At 43.2% G+C, this 12908-nt stretch overlaps 1 protein-coding gene across 1 annotated transcript in view; it reads right to left on the reverse strand.

Annotated features, from left to right (window-relative positions):
- LOC124607126 (phospholipid phosphatase 1-like) overlaps positions 1-12908 on the reverse strand; it is a 773329-nt gene that overhangs the window by 458126 nt on the left and 302295 nt on the right. The window lies entirely within an intron of this gene.

A 12908-nucleotide genomic window follows, 5' to 3' on the forward strand; every position in this document is an offset into this window, starting at 1 on the left:
AACTCAGAGCGAACTACGGTAGACACATATTAACGAGACGCCCAGACATGGAAGACATTTTGACAACAAGACCGCGAGTGAACAGACGACCAAAATTTAAGTATACCCAACCAGCGCGTACAGTAGCACAAAACACCAGCCAAGAATACCCAGACCTCGCCCCCACCATGGAACCACTAACACAAGGCATCCAACTTCCCCCACACCTGACCCAAAGACACAGAAGCTGACCCCAGAATATACACACACGCACACACACAAAACACACACAAGAACTGTAGACCTAAGCTACATCTAAAAAGTAGCATAGAAATAACAAATTAAACATTAAAAGAAGCATACACACCAAAACTACGGTACTACTATCGTATGCTACAACCTCCATACACACTAAAGAAGAAAACAAAGAGAATAATCATAACGGAAAATACTATATAATTTATAAACAAACACTATATCACAACATGACTTAAAATCTTTAATACTTAAACCTCAACGTCTAACCTCATTTTATGTAATATTTTTGTACCTATTTAATATCCTTGTACCTACTTTATATTTTGTTTATATTTTGTTTTATTTTGTATTATTGTATTATTTTATATTTCTGCATCTTTATATATACTATATCTTTGTATACTCAATATGATCAAATGAACTTTTGCAAGAAATATTGAACTAATAAATAAATGAATGTACGAGTTATGTACAGCAAATGGCTGAAAAGGGCAATGCAAGCCCTCAAACAGCCCGCCCATCCCCATCAGGGGTGCAAAAAAAAAAAAAAAAAAAAAACACTCGAGGAGCAGTCTCAGGTCGCACCTGATGAAGGTTACGAGCTACGTGACCGAAATATCGTGCAAGTACGACGCTGATATCCGGCAGAACACCCGACAACCCAAGATGTCACCCTGTATTTTGTTTATTTGCAGGTACATGTCTGCACTCGGGTACTCATTTAAGTCCCCGCATCGCTATAATACCGTAACACACCGCTAGAGAAGCCAGAACAAACTGGCCCAGTCCATTGGTAAACTGAAGTATCGTGCGTCAGTTCCTTTTTTTTGCATTTTAAGGGGAGCGACTCTGCCACAATCCATGCCACCGAGCGAGGTGGCGCAGTGGTTAGCACACTGGACTTGCATTTGGGAGGGCGACGGTTCAAACCCGCGTTACACGTTGACATCTAGATATTAATCCATTCAGTGAATTTTCTGATGCATTTTCTATGAAAACTTGAGAAAGTTAAGACGTGAGAAGGGCCCTTGTCGTGTTCCAACGCTGTATTTCGTTGTTCCTCGGTTCTAGATTAGTCACGTTCTACACCTATAGTGACAACTGAAAATTTGTGCCACATCGCGACCCAACCCACGTTACCTTCTTATCGCGACCAATAGACTTAACCATTAGGCTTTATGAGTTCCCCTCCAGGCCTGATTCACACATCGATTGTCACTCGGGTTTCCAGCTATGATTTTCAAACACTACTGAGAGAGTTTCTCCGATGTGGGAATGAAACTAATGTGGGCCAGATTCCCGGATTTTGTCTGTGCTCAGAAGATGAGCTTGCATGTAGAACATACACTTATGAAGATTTGGATTTGATTTGCCTTAACAACAATTCGAATACTACGAGACACTGCAAATGCCGGGGAGCCATCCCGACCCTTTGGCACAAACTGCATCCTTTTGCTCATCTGCTGCACTATGAAAGCAACTGAACCTTCAGCAAGACGACGGATCACCCCAAAGCTCCCGAACTGTATTAGAAGAATACCGTACCGACGTAAGTGTTTCCTCAGGTCAGCTGAGATCAGTACTATTGAGCATATCTGTGATATCTGCATGGCTTGCGCATAGCTCCGAACAATCTCTGTGTGCTGAGGGCAGAGGTTGTGCCAATGCCACGATACGCTTTCGCCGTTATCGAGGTGAAATTTTATACTATGGGTGATTAGGTAGGTGTGTGTGTGTCAATGGCTCAACAGTGTAGCCTCTATAGAACCGAAATTGTAACAGCTTATTCGAAACCCATATCCATACCCAAACCGACGAACACGCACCCCAGAACTGACCCTCACAGTACTCCGGTCGAAATTTGATACTGTCAGCCCTAGGATGCTTTCGAGTTTTTGAGTGAGTGAGTGTTATCGAACGAAAATGCTTTTACTCTAGCTATTTTTGGCAGTTCCTACGTCGTTTGTTAGCGGCGTGTTCTTACCAAGAAGAGAATATTAAGAATGAAGCAAAGGCATTTTGGCACAAAAAGATCCACGGTTATTACGTTTTCTGTGTAAAATGTGTTAATTCCAAATTGCCTTGTGCACCTATCGTTGTCATGCCTCCCAAAATAAAAAAAGAATACTGATGCAAATGAAATGGAACAGTACTATGGGAGATAATATAAAATATTAATTTTATTATTGGTTTATTTTATTTTAAAAATTTGTTTTACCATGTTCCTTCAAAGTTCAGTTTACTCAGAAAGTCTGTTTGAACTTGATACAGCAAACTTTTCTACACTCGTATATGTCACACAACTAACATACTAACGCCAGCTGTTCTTGAGGGAGGCTTCAAGCGTTAAGTACCATTAACAGAAATTAGATGGAAAAATAGCGAAATTCGATACGAATGTGACCAGAGACATGAAGCTTTTCGGATATGGCACAACGTGAGATTGCATGGTCCTTTTGAAGAACTGCCAAACACGTTGCGCTTGAGGTGTTTCGTATGTATTAAACTTGATGCCAATCGATTTATTCGTCTTGCTGCTTCCAGATGGTAACAGGTTCACGTCAGGAATGATTCATTAGACGAGCAGCCACTGCTATGCAAATTACTGCCAGTGTCGCAGCCAGAGTGTCAGCTGGAACTGTATACTGGAAAACAGACTATGAGCAACAATGATCCGTCACCAACCCTTTTATCATACTTCATCAGTATACAACCTGCTTCCGATGGCAGTGCTACTGACTTAGCTGATGAGATGAATAGCGCAAAACTGTGTTTCGTCTTGACAGCACCGCCTTGACTTTAGCGATGGTGATTTGCTAGTGCGGCTTTTACGATGAAAGCAGAAACAAGCGCAGTACATCAGGGAACGGTATACAGGACCACCTACGGGCATTATGGCCCCGCTAAGAGTTGACGGCCTGGTCCAGTGCACGGTTCTAATTCGTCTTGCAAATAATTTTATACAGGTTGCCGCAAGGTGAAAGGCCCATTCTCGAAGTAAGTAAGGAACACTAGGTTTTAACGTCCCGTCGACGTCGAGGCCATTACAGACTGAGCACAAGCTCGCATTAAGATAGACTGGAGAAGGCAATTGGCTATGTCCTTTCATAGGAACTATCCCGAAGTTTGCCGTAAGCGACTTGGGGAAATGACGGGAAATCTGATTCTGAATGGCTTGTCGCGGATTTGAATAGTCATCCTCCCGAATGCTAGTCCAGTGCGTTATCCACTCCGCTACATCGTTCAGTCGATTCATTATCGAACATTTTGTACGAAGTGAGGTAAATTTGATTCAATTCCAACTTTTAGCACATGACTTCAGGAAAAATGGTCACAGATGCGAATTATCTTTTTAACGTATTAACTTGTCAACTTCTGTGCAGCTCGACAGAGGCGAAACTCACGCAGTGATTGAGGAATTATGTTAACTTTTTATATCTGGATCATAAAATGTTGGAATCACCAGACATAGTCATATCTTTAACTTAATTTTTATTCTTCATTCGCACAATCATAAGTATTAATATTCAAGAGTCACTTGTCAAATCTACTATTAAATTATTACTAAAGTGGTACTACGAACGTGACAAAAAAAATTAACTGTTTTCTGACAGTGAAACATTCGACACAGACGAGACCCGTTACCCTACGCAGTGGCCAACCGCGAGTGGTCCTCACATCTGCTGACGATATCCAGCAGTTATCTGTTTAAAGTGTTTATCACAGGTGACATATGTTAACTGCTAGGTCCGACAAATTCAAATCATATTAAGTGGCCCCACCAAAAATTGTCGATTTCAAAGTATCTGTGTTCGAACCTGTTACCACTACCGTGTGATTTCACATCTGTCCATAGTTGCTGCGGATCTCAAAACAAATACACATTTTATCTGGATCCAACAATGTTTCCATTGACATGCTAGATGTCTTAATGCGTATCTGTGCTGCTCAGATCCTCACAGTGTGCGTCATAACATTACCTTACAGTCGTTTAGCTGGTAGGTCTTACCTTTTCTTTACTTTAAAGTTGGGCATACTGCGAAGTGCAGAGCCTGGAAATCCGTAAAGGTTTCTGGACACCCGCTTACCTGAAACAAAACAGACAGTCCAATTTCAGGTATCACATGCAACATGCCGTGGACATAAATACAGCTTGGTTGCTCCGAAAATATGTGCAGCAACAGATGTATACAAAAATAACATGGATCAAAATGTCAGTATGATACTCAGATAAAGAACACACACACCTCCATCCTGGGCAAGGCTTTATTAGAGGTGTTACGAAGTGACAGGTGCGTATCTGTGTCTTAAGGAGAATTGTGATGAGTGTATATACAGTGCTTTGATTGTGTTCAAATGGCTCTGAGCACTATGCGACTTAACTTCTGAGGTCATCAGTCGCCTAGAACTTAGAACTAATTAAACCTAACTAACCTAAGGATATCACACACATCCATGCCCGAGGCAGGATTCGAACCTGCGACCGTAGCGGACGCTCGGTTCCAGACTGTAGCGCCCAGAACCGCACGGCCACTCTGGCCGGCTTTGATTGTGTTGTTAATGGTGGAAGAAAGAGAGAGGGAGGAACCGGTGTCGGAACGCAGCCTGCTCCTGGCTAATAGCACTAACTTTTAAGCGGATTTCCGTCAGTCCAAGAGAGAATGCGGTATTTGGAAAGCAATACAGGACAGTAAAGCAAAGCCTGGAATTTAGCAACTTTACGCCTTCATCTCCTTTATCAACAAAATACTGTGGATGAAACTTTTTTCCACTAGCATGATTCGAACCGGTTACATTCGAATCGAGAACCACTCAAGGAGATGATGAGTCACCAGTAATCTTGTAACTTCTACCTACAACTACATCTACGGCTACGTGATTACTGCACTATTCACAATAAAGTGCCTGGCAAAGGGTTCAATGAGTCACCTTCAAGCTGTCTCTCTACCGTTCCGCTCTCTAACAACACGCAGGAAAAACGAGCACTTAAATTTTTCTGTGCGTGCCCTGATTTATCGGAGGAGAAAACTGGTGATTGAAATTTCATGAGAAGATCCCGTCGTAACGAGAAACGCCTTTGTCTTAATGATTGCCACTCCAATTCATGTGTCATGTCTGTGACACTATCTCCCCTACTTCGCTATAATACAAAACGAGCTGCCCTTCTTTGTACTTTTTCGATGTCATCCGTCAGTCCCACCTGATACGAATCCCACACCGCACAGCAATACTCCAGAATAGGGCGGACAATCGTGGTGTAACCAGTCTCTCTAGTAGACTTGTTGCACCTTCTAAGTTCTGTCAATGAATCGCAGTCTTACGATTGCTCTACCCGTAATATTATCTACGTGATGGTTTCAATAATGATGGAAGACGGCGGGAACATCAGCTGATAAGGATTTAATGAAGGAAAAATAAATATTTGTATACATGGCAGAGGGAAACAATGTAATAATAAGATCAGGGGACATCGAGTGAAGCAAAAATCTTCCGTATGCCATAGGTCAGAAATGCAGTTTGTAGAGGTACAGTCATAAAACGACAACCAATCTGCGACCTGCATTTAAATCAACTTAACACAGATAATATCTATCTGTGCGGTCCTGCCCACTCGTCGCTTATGCGATGCCTATAGAATGCTGCGTTCTTGGAATGCTATATAGAGGATTGACAATACTTAATTTGGAAGTAACAATGTCGCAAGTGATGGGCGACATGCAAACATAAATCCCAGTCCTTTGCTGTATACAATGTTCATGCAAGTTTGACACAGTTTGTGGATCACTAACAACTGTTATCGTAGCGTTCTCTGCTAGGCCTGTCCGTACGCTGTCCTAAACCTTTCCGAATACTGAGCGGCTGAGGTTGGCAGGAGCCGCGCTTATATTCTCCTCTTGTAGAGGCCGCTCCTGTCGTGGTGCGATCCTAATCTGGGCACCATTGGCCGACGTCGTTTCACCGCCTTCTCTTCTCTTGCGTTCTTCATCTTCGTTCCGGCGCTTGTGGTCACGCCACAACATCTATTATGGTAAACAATACAGTACCTGATTAAATTAGCTTTAGATAATGGATTTAGTTAAAACGTCATTGCTAGGTAAACTTTAAATTCCTATTCAAGGCTGGTTACTCTGGATGCTAAACTATTAAGTCAGCTATGCTACAAGTACCGTAGTATCATTAATTTATTAAAATAGTAAGGCGTCTTGCAGAAGCAGCATTGCAGTAAGATAGTCAGTGTATGGTGCTTTAAGGTGTAATGTTACTAATACCGAAATGTAACGGTTACAAGTTTTAATTTTTGCTAAAGTACAGAGAGCATGAATGAACTTTTATTCTAACACGTATAGTAGATCAGTAAGTGTGAACTAAGACAATGGTGAAAAGTAAGCACTTTTTCTTTAAATAACATTTTTAATAGGAAATGCTCGAAATCTCTGCCTCCAATATTGTTACAAGGTTCACGTCGTCGAAGAAATGATTGATAGTGAAACGCCTCCTTAGAAAAATTATAAATGACTGTGCTTAAACTGACACACAATATTTTTAGCGCAACGCAATCTGACTTTCAAAAATCCCTACAAAAGAATGGCACTGACTAACAATAACCTATACCTTTCATGAATCACTTACCTCACAAAAATCTTCGTTACTCAAACTACTGCAATACAGCGAGCGCCACTACTGCCAGCTGAATAAAAGATTCTAACTACTGAAGGCACTAACTACTGATAGGCTAATGAAAGATTTTGATAGAGAACAAACAATGTATTTACCTTAATAGTGTTCAAAGTCATAATATATCCAGTACTACAAATTTACTCTCTCTGATGGGCACACGTCCCGATCATCCGCTCTCAAAACTCCGCCATCTCTCTCCCCACATCGACCACTGCTGGCGGCTCACCTCCAACTGCGCAAGGCTACGCCCTGTTAGCAGCCAATTGCCCAACACTACAATAGCAGCTATTTCAAGAATGCCCACCAATCACAGACTGCACACAGCACAGCCAGTGATTTTCACACAGAGCGCTAGGTGACGTTACCAACATAAAAACCTAAACAGCCTACTTACAATAGGACGACACAGCGTTTTTGGAAATTAAAAACACGGTCGCTTACCGGACTGACTTTCGTGCGCTCTTCGCTTATTGCCTGTCGTTTCATTGCTGTAGCTGCAAAATTGTCCATGGCCGACTTCCGATCACCTGGAAAATGTTACTCTATTCGACATCCCCTGCCCTGCTCTCACCTTATAATCAGCTTGTTTTTCTCCACCCTCTATTCCTATTTTAATATCCCCGCCAACCGGACATCGAGATGGATGCAGATAAGCTGGCGTGGGAGTCGCAGCAGATTAGCGCAGAACGCTGTCACAGGGGGTGCACGCCAATCGTGGCAAGGGCAGCGCCACTGACCCAGGTGTTTACTTGCCCGCGGTAGTAGGCCGGGTCCGGCAGTTTCTACTCTCACATTAATGTGGTTTCGTTCAGAGATGGCGGTGCGACACCAAACTCGGCAACCCACGTCGATGCCACAGACGTTAAGCGTGGTCTCGCTGCCATCCGCAACTACGAATGGGAGAGGCTGAAGAGGACACGCCCATTCTCTCAGCACAGTAGTGTCCTCGAACAGATCCAATATACAACCGAGCATAAAAGAGCTCTGTCCCAGTTGGTGATGTCGGCTGAAGCAGTCAACTTCATCGAAACCGGTCGCGGTGGTCGTGCGGTTCTAGCGCTGCAGTCTGGAACCGCGCGACCGCTACGGTAGCAGGTTCGAATCCTGCCTCGGGCATGGATGTGTGTGATGTCCTTAGGTTAGTTAGGTTTAAGTAGCTCTGAGTTCTAGGGGACTGATGACCTAAGATATTATGTCCCATAGCGCTCAGAGCCATTTGAACCATTTTGAACTTCATCGAATAGATTAAGATGTTATTAAAGTGTGAGGTGGAAACGTACTATTGTAAACTTCGCACGTTGTTCTTGAAAAGAAAGGTTTGTTAATTAGTGCATCAAGTGATACTTTAATAGTTAATGATAGTTGTACATTATCAAGCACTCTTGGGGCATTGTATGAAGCTAAGTAAATAATTTTTTAATTAATCGAATAATAAAGAGAACTAATTTTTATATGCTGCAGTTCATATCACCCATCTGCCAGAGATGTCAAGGAACCCGCAGTTATGACCAGACGACTATAGTTTCGTCTGGTCAAAGCAATTAACAGTTCTCGGACCTGGCTCTCGGTTTGTGTCGAGGCAGGATTCGAACCTGCGACCGTATCGGTCGCGCGGTTCCAGACTGTAGCGCCTAGAACCGAGTTGTTCTGTCGTCCACACTGGTCACATTGCGTTTCCTCGTCGCCCGTCTCTACGCAGTGTTCCGATTCTCTGCTTCCCCGGTAAATTGACTCGAACGTTGAATTTCGTTCCCTCTTCCCGGGTTCAGCTCCCCGGCTTTGCAGTCGAACCACCGCCACGTACAGTTTGCATTTGAGGCGACAGTGGCGGTTCACGGCGTTGTCACGACCCGTGCAGATACAAAACCTATCTTTGCTTTTAGTTCTACTAATTAATTGTATTTATTGATGTCAGTTTAAATGTCGTGTGGGGAATTATGGCACAGTGACTGTTCTGTCACTATCATACGATGACGTAGATTGTGTACTTAGATTGATTCCTGCATCTTGTACGCTGGCTGAAGTTGGAGCTGTTTTACTCCGATATCTCTAGTATGTAACGATGACATCAGTAAGTGCAGCTGAGTGGAAAATAGAAAAAGGAAAATCTGGGAATATAAAAATACACTTCTCGAAAAAAAAAAAAAAAAATATTGCAACAGCAAGGACTTATCCGACATAAATGAAAGTTGGTAGTTGTGTTTATACACATGAAAGAAGATATCTGTTCACATTTCGTGCCAGTCGCATTAAGAGCGGTGCTAGTAGCGCCACTATAAGGATGTAAATCAAGTTTGCTTTTAACGCACGCTCCGAGCGGTCTAAGGCGCTGCAGTCATGGACTGTGCGGCTGGTCCCGGCGGAGGTTCGAGTCCTCCCTCGGGCATGGCTGTGTGTGTTTGTCCTTAGGATAATTTAGGTTAAGTAGTGTGTAAGCTTAGGGACTGATGACCTTAGCAGTTAAGTCCCATAAGATTTCACACACATTTGAACATTTTTGAAACACACGCTGTGATGGTCGTGAGTGTTAGTTCCCTGACACTGGATGTGGTGAGTTGATATTAGTCTAGAACAACTTTAAGGAGACGAAGACGCATCTGTCAGCACCTCACTGATTTTGAATGGAGTCGTGTAATAGGACTACGAGAAGCTGGATTTTCATTCTACGATGCTTCAAAATGACTCGGCAGGAATGCAGCCACTGTACATGACTGCTGGCAGTGGTGATCACGAGAATGTACGGCCGCAAGGAGACCGGGCTTCGGACGGTCACGTGACGCAACGGAGAGGGAAGACCATCGTGTTCAGTGTATGGCTCTGGCAGCTGCAGCTGATATTTGAGCAGCAGTTGCCAGCACACTGACACAACGAACTGTTACAAATCGGTTACTTCAAGGACAGCTCAGAGTCGTACGCCCTATAGCATGCATTACACTGAACCCAAACCAGCGCGATTTGCGGACTTCAGTGGTGTCAAGCGACAGCTCATTGGATGGCAGGGTGGAGGTCTGTTGTGTTTTCTGATGAAAGATGGTTCTGCCCCGGTGCCAGTGATGGCCGTGTGTTGGTTAGGAGGATGCCAGCTGACGGACTGCAACTAACCTGTCTGCCCCCTAGACACGCTGGACCTACACCAGGAGTTGTGGTCTGCAGTGCGATTTCTGTCTGACGATTCAACATGTTGTGTTCCCATTCATGAACACCGTCCCAGGGTGTGCTCTCCAATTGGACAACGCTCGCCCACATACCACCTTGGTAACCCAACATGCCCTACAGGATGTCGACTTGCTGCCTTGGCCTCCTCGATCACCAAATCTGTCTCCAATCGGAAACAACTCCGGCGTCATCTACAAACAGCGTTAACTATCCCTGTCCAAGCTCTACAGGCCTGGAACTCCATCCCACAAACTGAAATCCGACACCTGTGGAGCACAATGCATACGCGTTTGCATGCTTGCATTCAACATTCTGGAGGTTTACACTGGTTATTAATGGAGCAGAATTTTACATTTTCAATGGCTTTTATCATGCTCACATTAATTTGTGATGTTTCAATCTGAATCACTGAAATATGTTACCTAGACATGTGTATTCCCGAAATTTGATTACATGTATTTTTTTGTGTTGCGGCTTTTTTTCAGTGAGTGCATTTATTTTTCCTCTTTGAGGCCACAGCTAGGTTCCGTACGTAGTGATCTATCGAGATATGTACTGAAGTCAAGAACTTTCTTCGCCTCTCAAGGGAATGGTCAATCTCGACCTGCAGAAAATTTGCACGATATGTTATACAGTCCAGCGAAATATGTCTACATTTTAGTTGTCAAAATACACTGAATTATACATTTAATGTTAGAAAGAGCCAATATCGCAGAATTCCATTTTATTGGAAAGGCGGTTATACCCTTTGGAGCTGGGGAACAAATATAATGTTATCTTATAAGTGCAGTTTAGTTTATAGCAAATCTCTCCATAGAGTCGCGTAAATACCATAGACTGAGGACATGTGACGCTGTTGATAGTGATCTGCCTGTCAGATTAGCTCGGTGAACCCTATGGTGCTATCAAGTGGTGACGACTTCCGTTCTCCCTCGTTGTCGTCGTTGTCGTCGTCGTCATCGTCTCTATTGTCATTATCATCATCATCATCATCATCGAGAAAGGAAGTGGTTTAAGTCCCGTCGACAGCGAGGTTATTGAAATTCGACTAAGAGCTCTGGCTGGGAAAGAAATAGGAGAGAAAATGGCTTTCTCTGTAATCGATATAGAGGAAGCAAGGTAAACTTACATGTGTATGATCGGACGGGGATTTGAGTCACACTCCTCCCGACTACGAGTCCAGTGGCTTAAACACTGTGCCTTCTCATTCTGTTTCTTAGTTCGACTCGTAGAACCCAACCTCAGGGAAGTTCAGTCTGGATTACAGAGAAATGTAGGAACACAAGAGAAATACTGATCCTGTGAATTATCTTAGAAGATAGGTTGAAGGGAAGCAAACTTGCGTTTATAGTATTTGTAGATTTAGACAAAATTTTTGACGATTTTGACTGGAATAGACTTTGAATTTCCAAAGGAAGCACCGATAACAAATTCAGGAAGTGAAATGCCACATACAATTTGTACATAAAGAAGACGGCATTAATAACAGTCGGAGGATATGACAAGGAAGCGAGACAGGGTTGTAGATGATTCCGGATGTTACTCAATCTGTATACTTGAGCAAGCATTAAAGAAAACGTGGGGTGAATTTGGAAAGGGAATTAAGGTTAAAGGAGAGGAAATTAAAACCCTGAGCTTTGCCGATGACATTGTAATTCTGTCAGAGATGACAAAGAAGTTGGACGGGCAGTAAAGGAAGCTATGAGACGAACATCAACATAGGCAAAACAAGTGCAATACTACATGTGGTGTCGTTCGCCACAGACATCACACCGGGCGTGTCGCTTCCTATTTCATAGGTTGGTGCCAGACGCTACGAGTTTTGCCGCCAGAGCAGCAACCGGTGGCCCCCCAATCGACGGGTCGGCCGGAGTGGCCGAGCGGTTCTAGGCGCTACAGTCTAGAACCGCGCGACCGCTACGGTCGCAGGTTCGAATCCTGCCTCGGGCATGGATGTGTGTGGTGTCCTTAGGTTAGTTAGGTTTAAGTAGTTCTAAGTTCTAGGGGACTGATGACCTCAGAAGTAAAGTCCCATAGTGCTCAGAGCCATTTGAACCATTTTGGAACCCAATCGACGGCCGGTGCCGGCAGCGCGGCGATCCAAGTGTGTAATGGGGATGGGTAACCTAGATATAAATATCGATATTCGATATAATCGAACGGCATGCTGTCCTATATCGACAGCGACGACTAATCGAACGAAAGATGTTGATATTTCGATATACAGGTGCCTAAACAATAGTACATAGACACTGCTGCCTTGACCTTATTTTCTCCACTGTCTGCAACTACAGCTGTGATCTTATCACGAGGTGTTTTGAACTATTCACAAATATTTTTGAGAACACAAGAAATATGGCCTGTGTTATGCCATTCTGTAAGCTGAAAAAGTTCCAAAGAAACTGAGCTTATCTCATCCCTATCAGAAACCACATTATGGGTAGTGATGACACCCATAAAACTTTCTGTTTTATATCTCGTAGTCCATACATCAGCAATTAATGTTACTGTTGTTAGCTTACTTAATTCTTCCTGAAACTGCTAACGAAGCATTTCGTAAGAAATTTTTTTTCACGACCATCATCTGTAGCAAGCATAGAAATATTCATTTTGTAAATAAAACATGCCTTTTTCTTGCTGCAACGTATTTTATTTATTCCAGAGGCGTTTCGCCATTTTGCTTTAACCCATCTTCAGTGGAATCTAGAATGGTACAGTTTTGTTTTGATATGCCATACTTGTAGAACACAAAATAGTTATTCACTCGTTTTATAACTAAGTAAGTGATCACTTACAGTTATTTGAATTTTTGGTTGGGAACTGCGTTTCCTCCAGCA

This window comes from Schistocerca americana, chromosome 3 (assembly GCF_021461395.2).
Source record: "Schistocerca americana isolate TAMUIC-IGC-003095 chromosome 3, iqSchAmer2.1, whole genome shotgun sequence".
Lineage (NCBI taxonomy): Eukaryota > Metazoa > Arthropoda > Insecta > Orthoptera > Acrididae > Schistocerca > Schistocerca americana.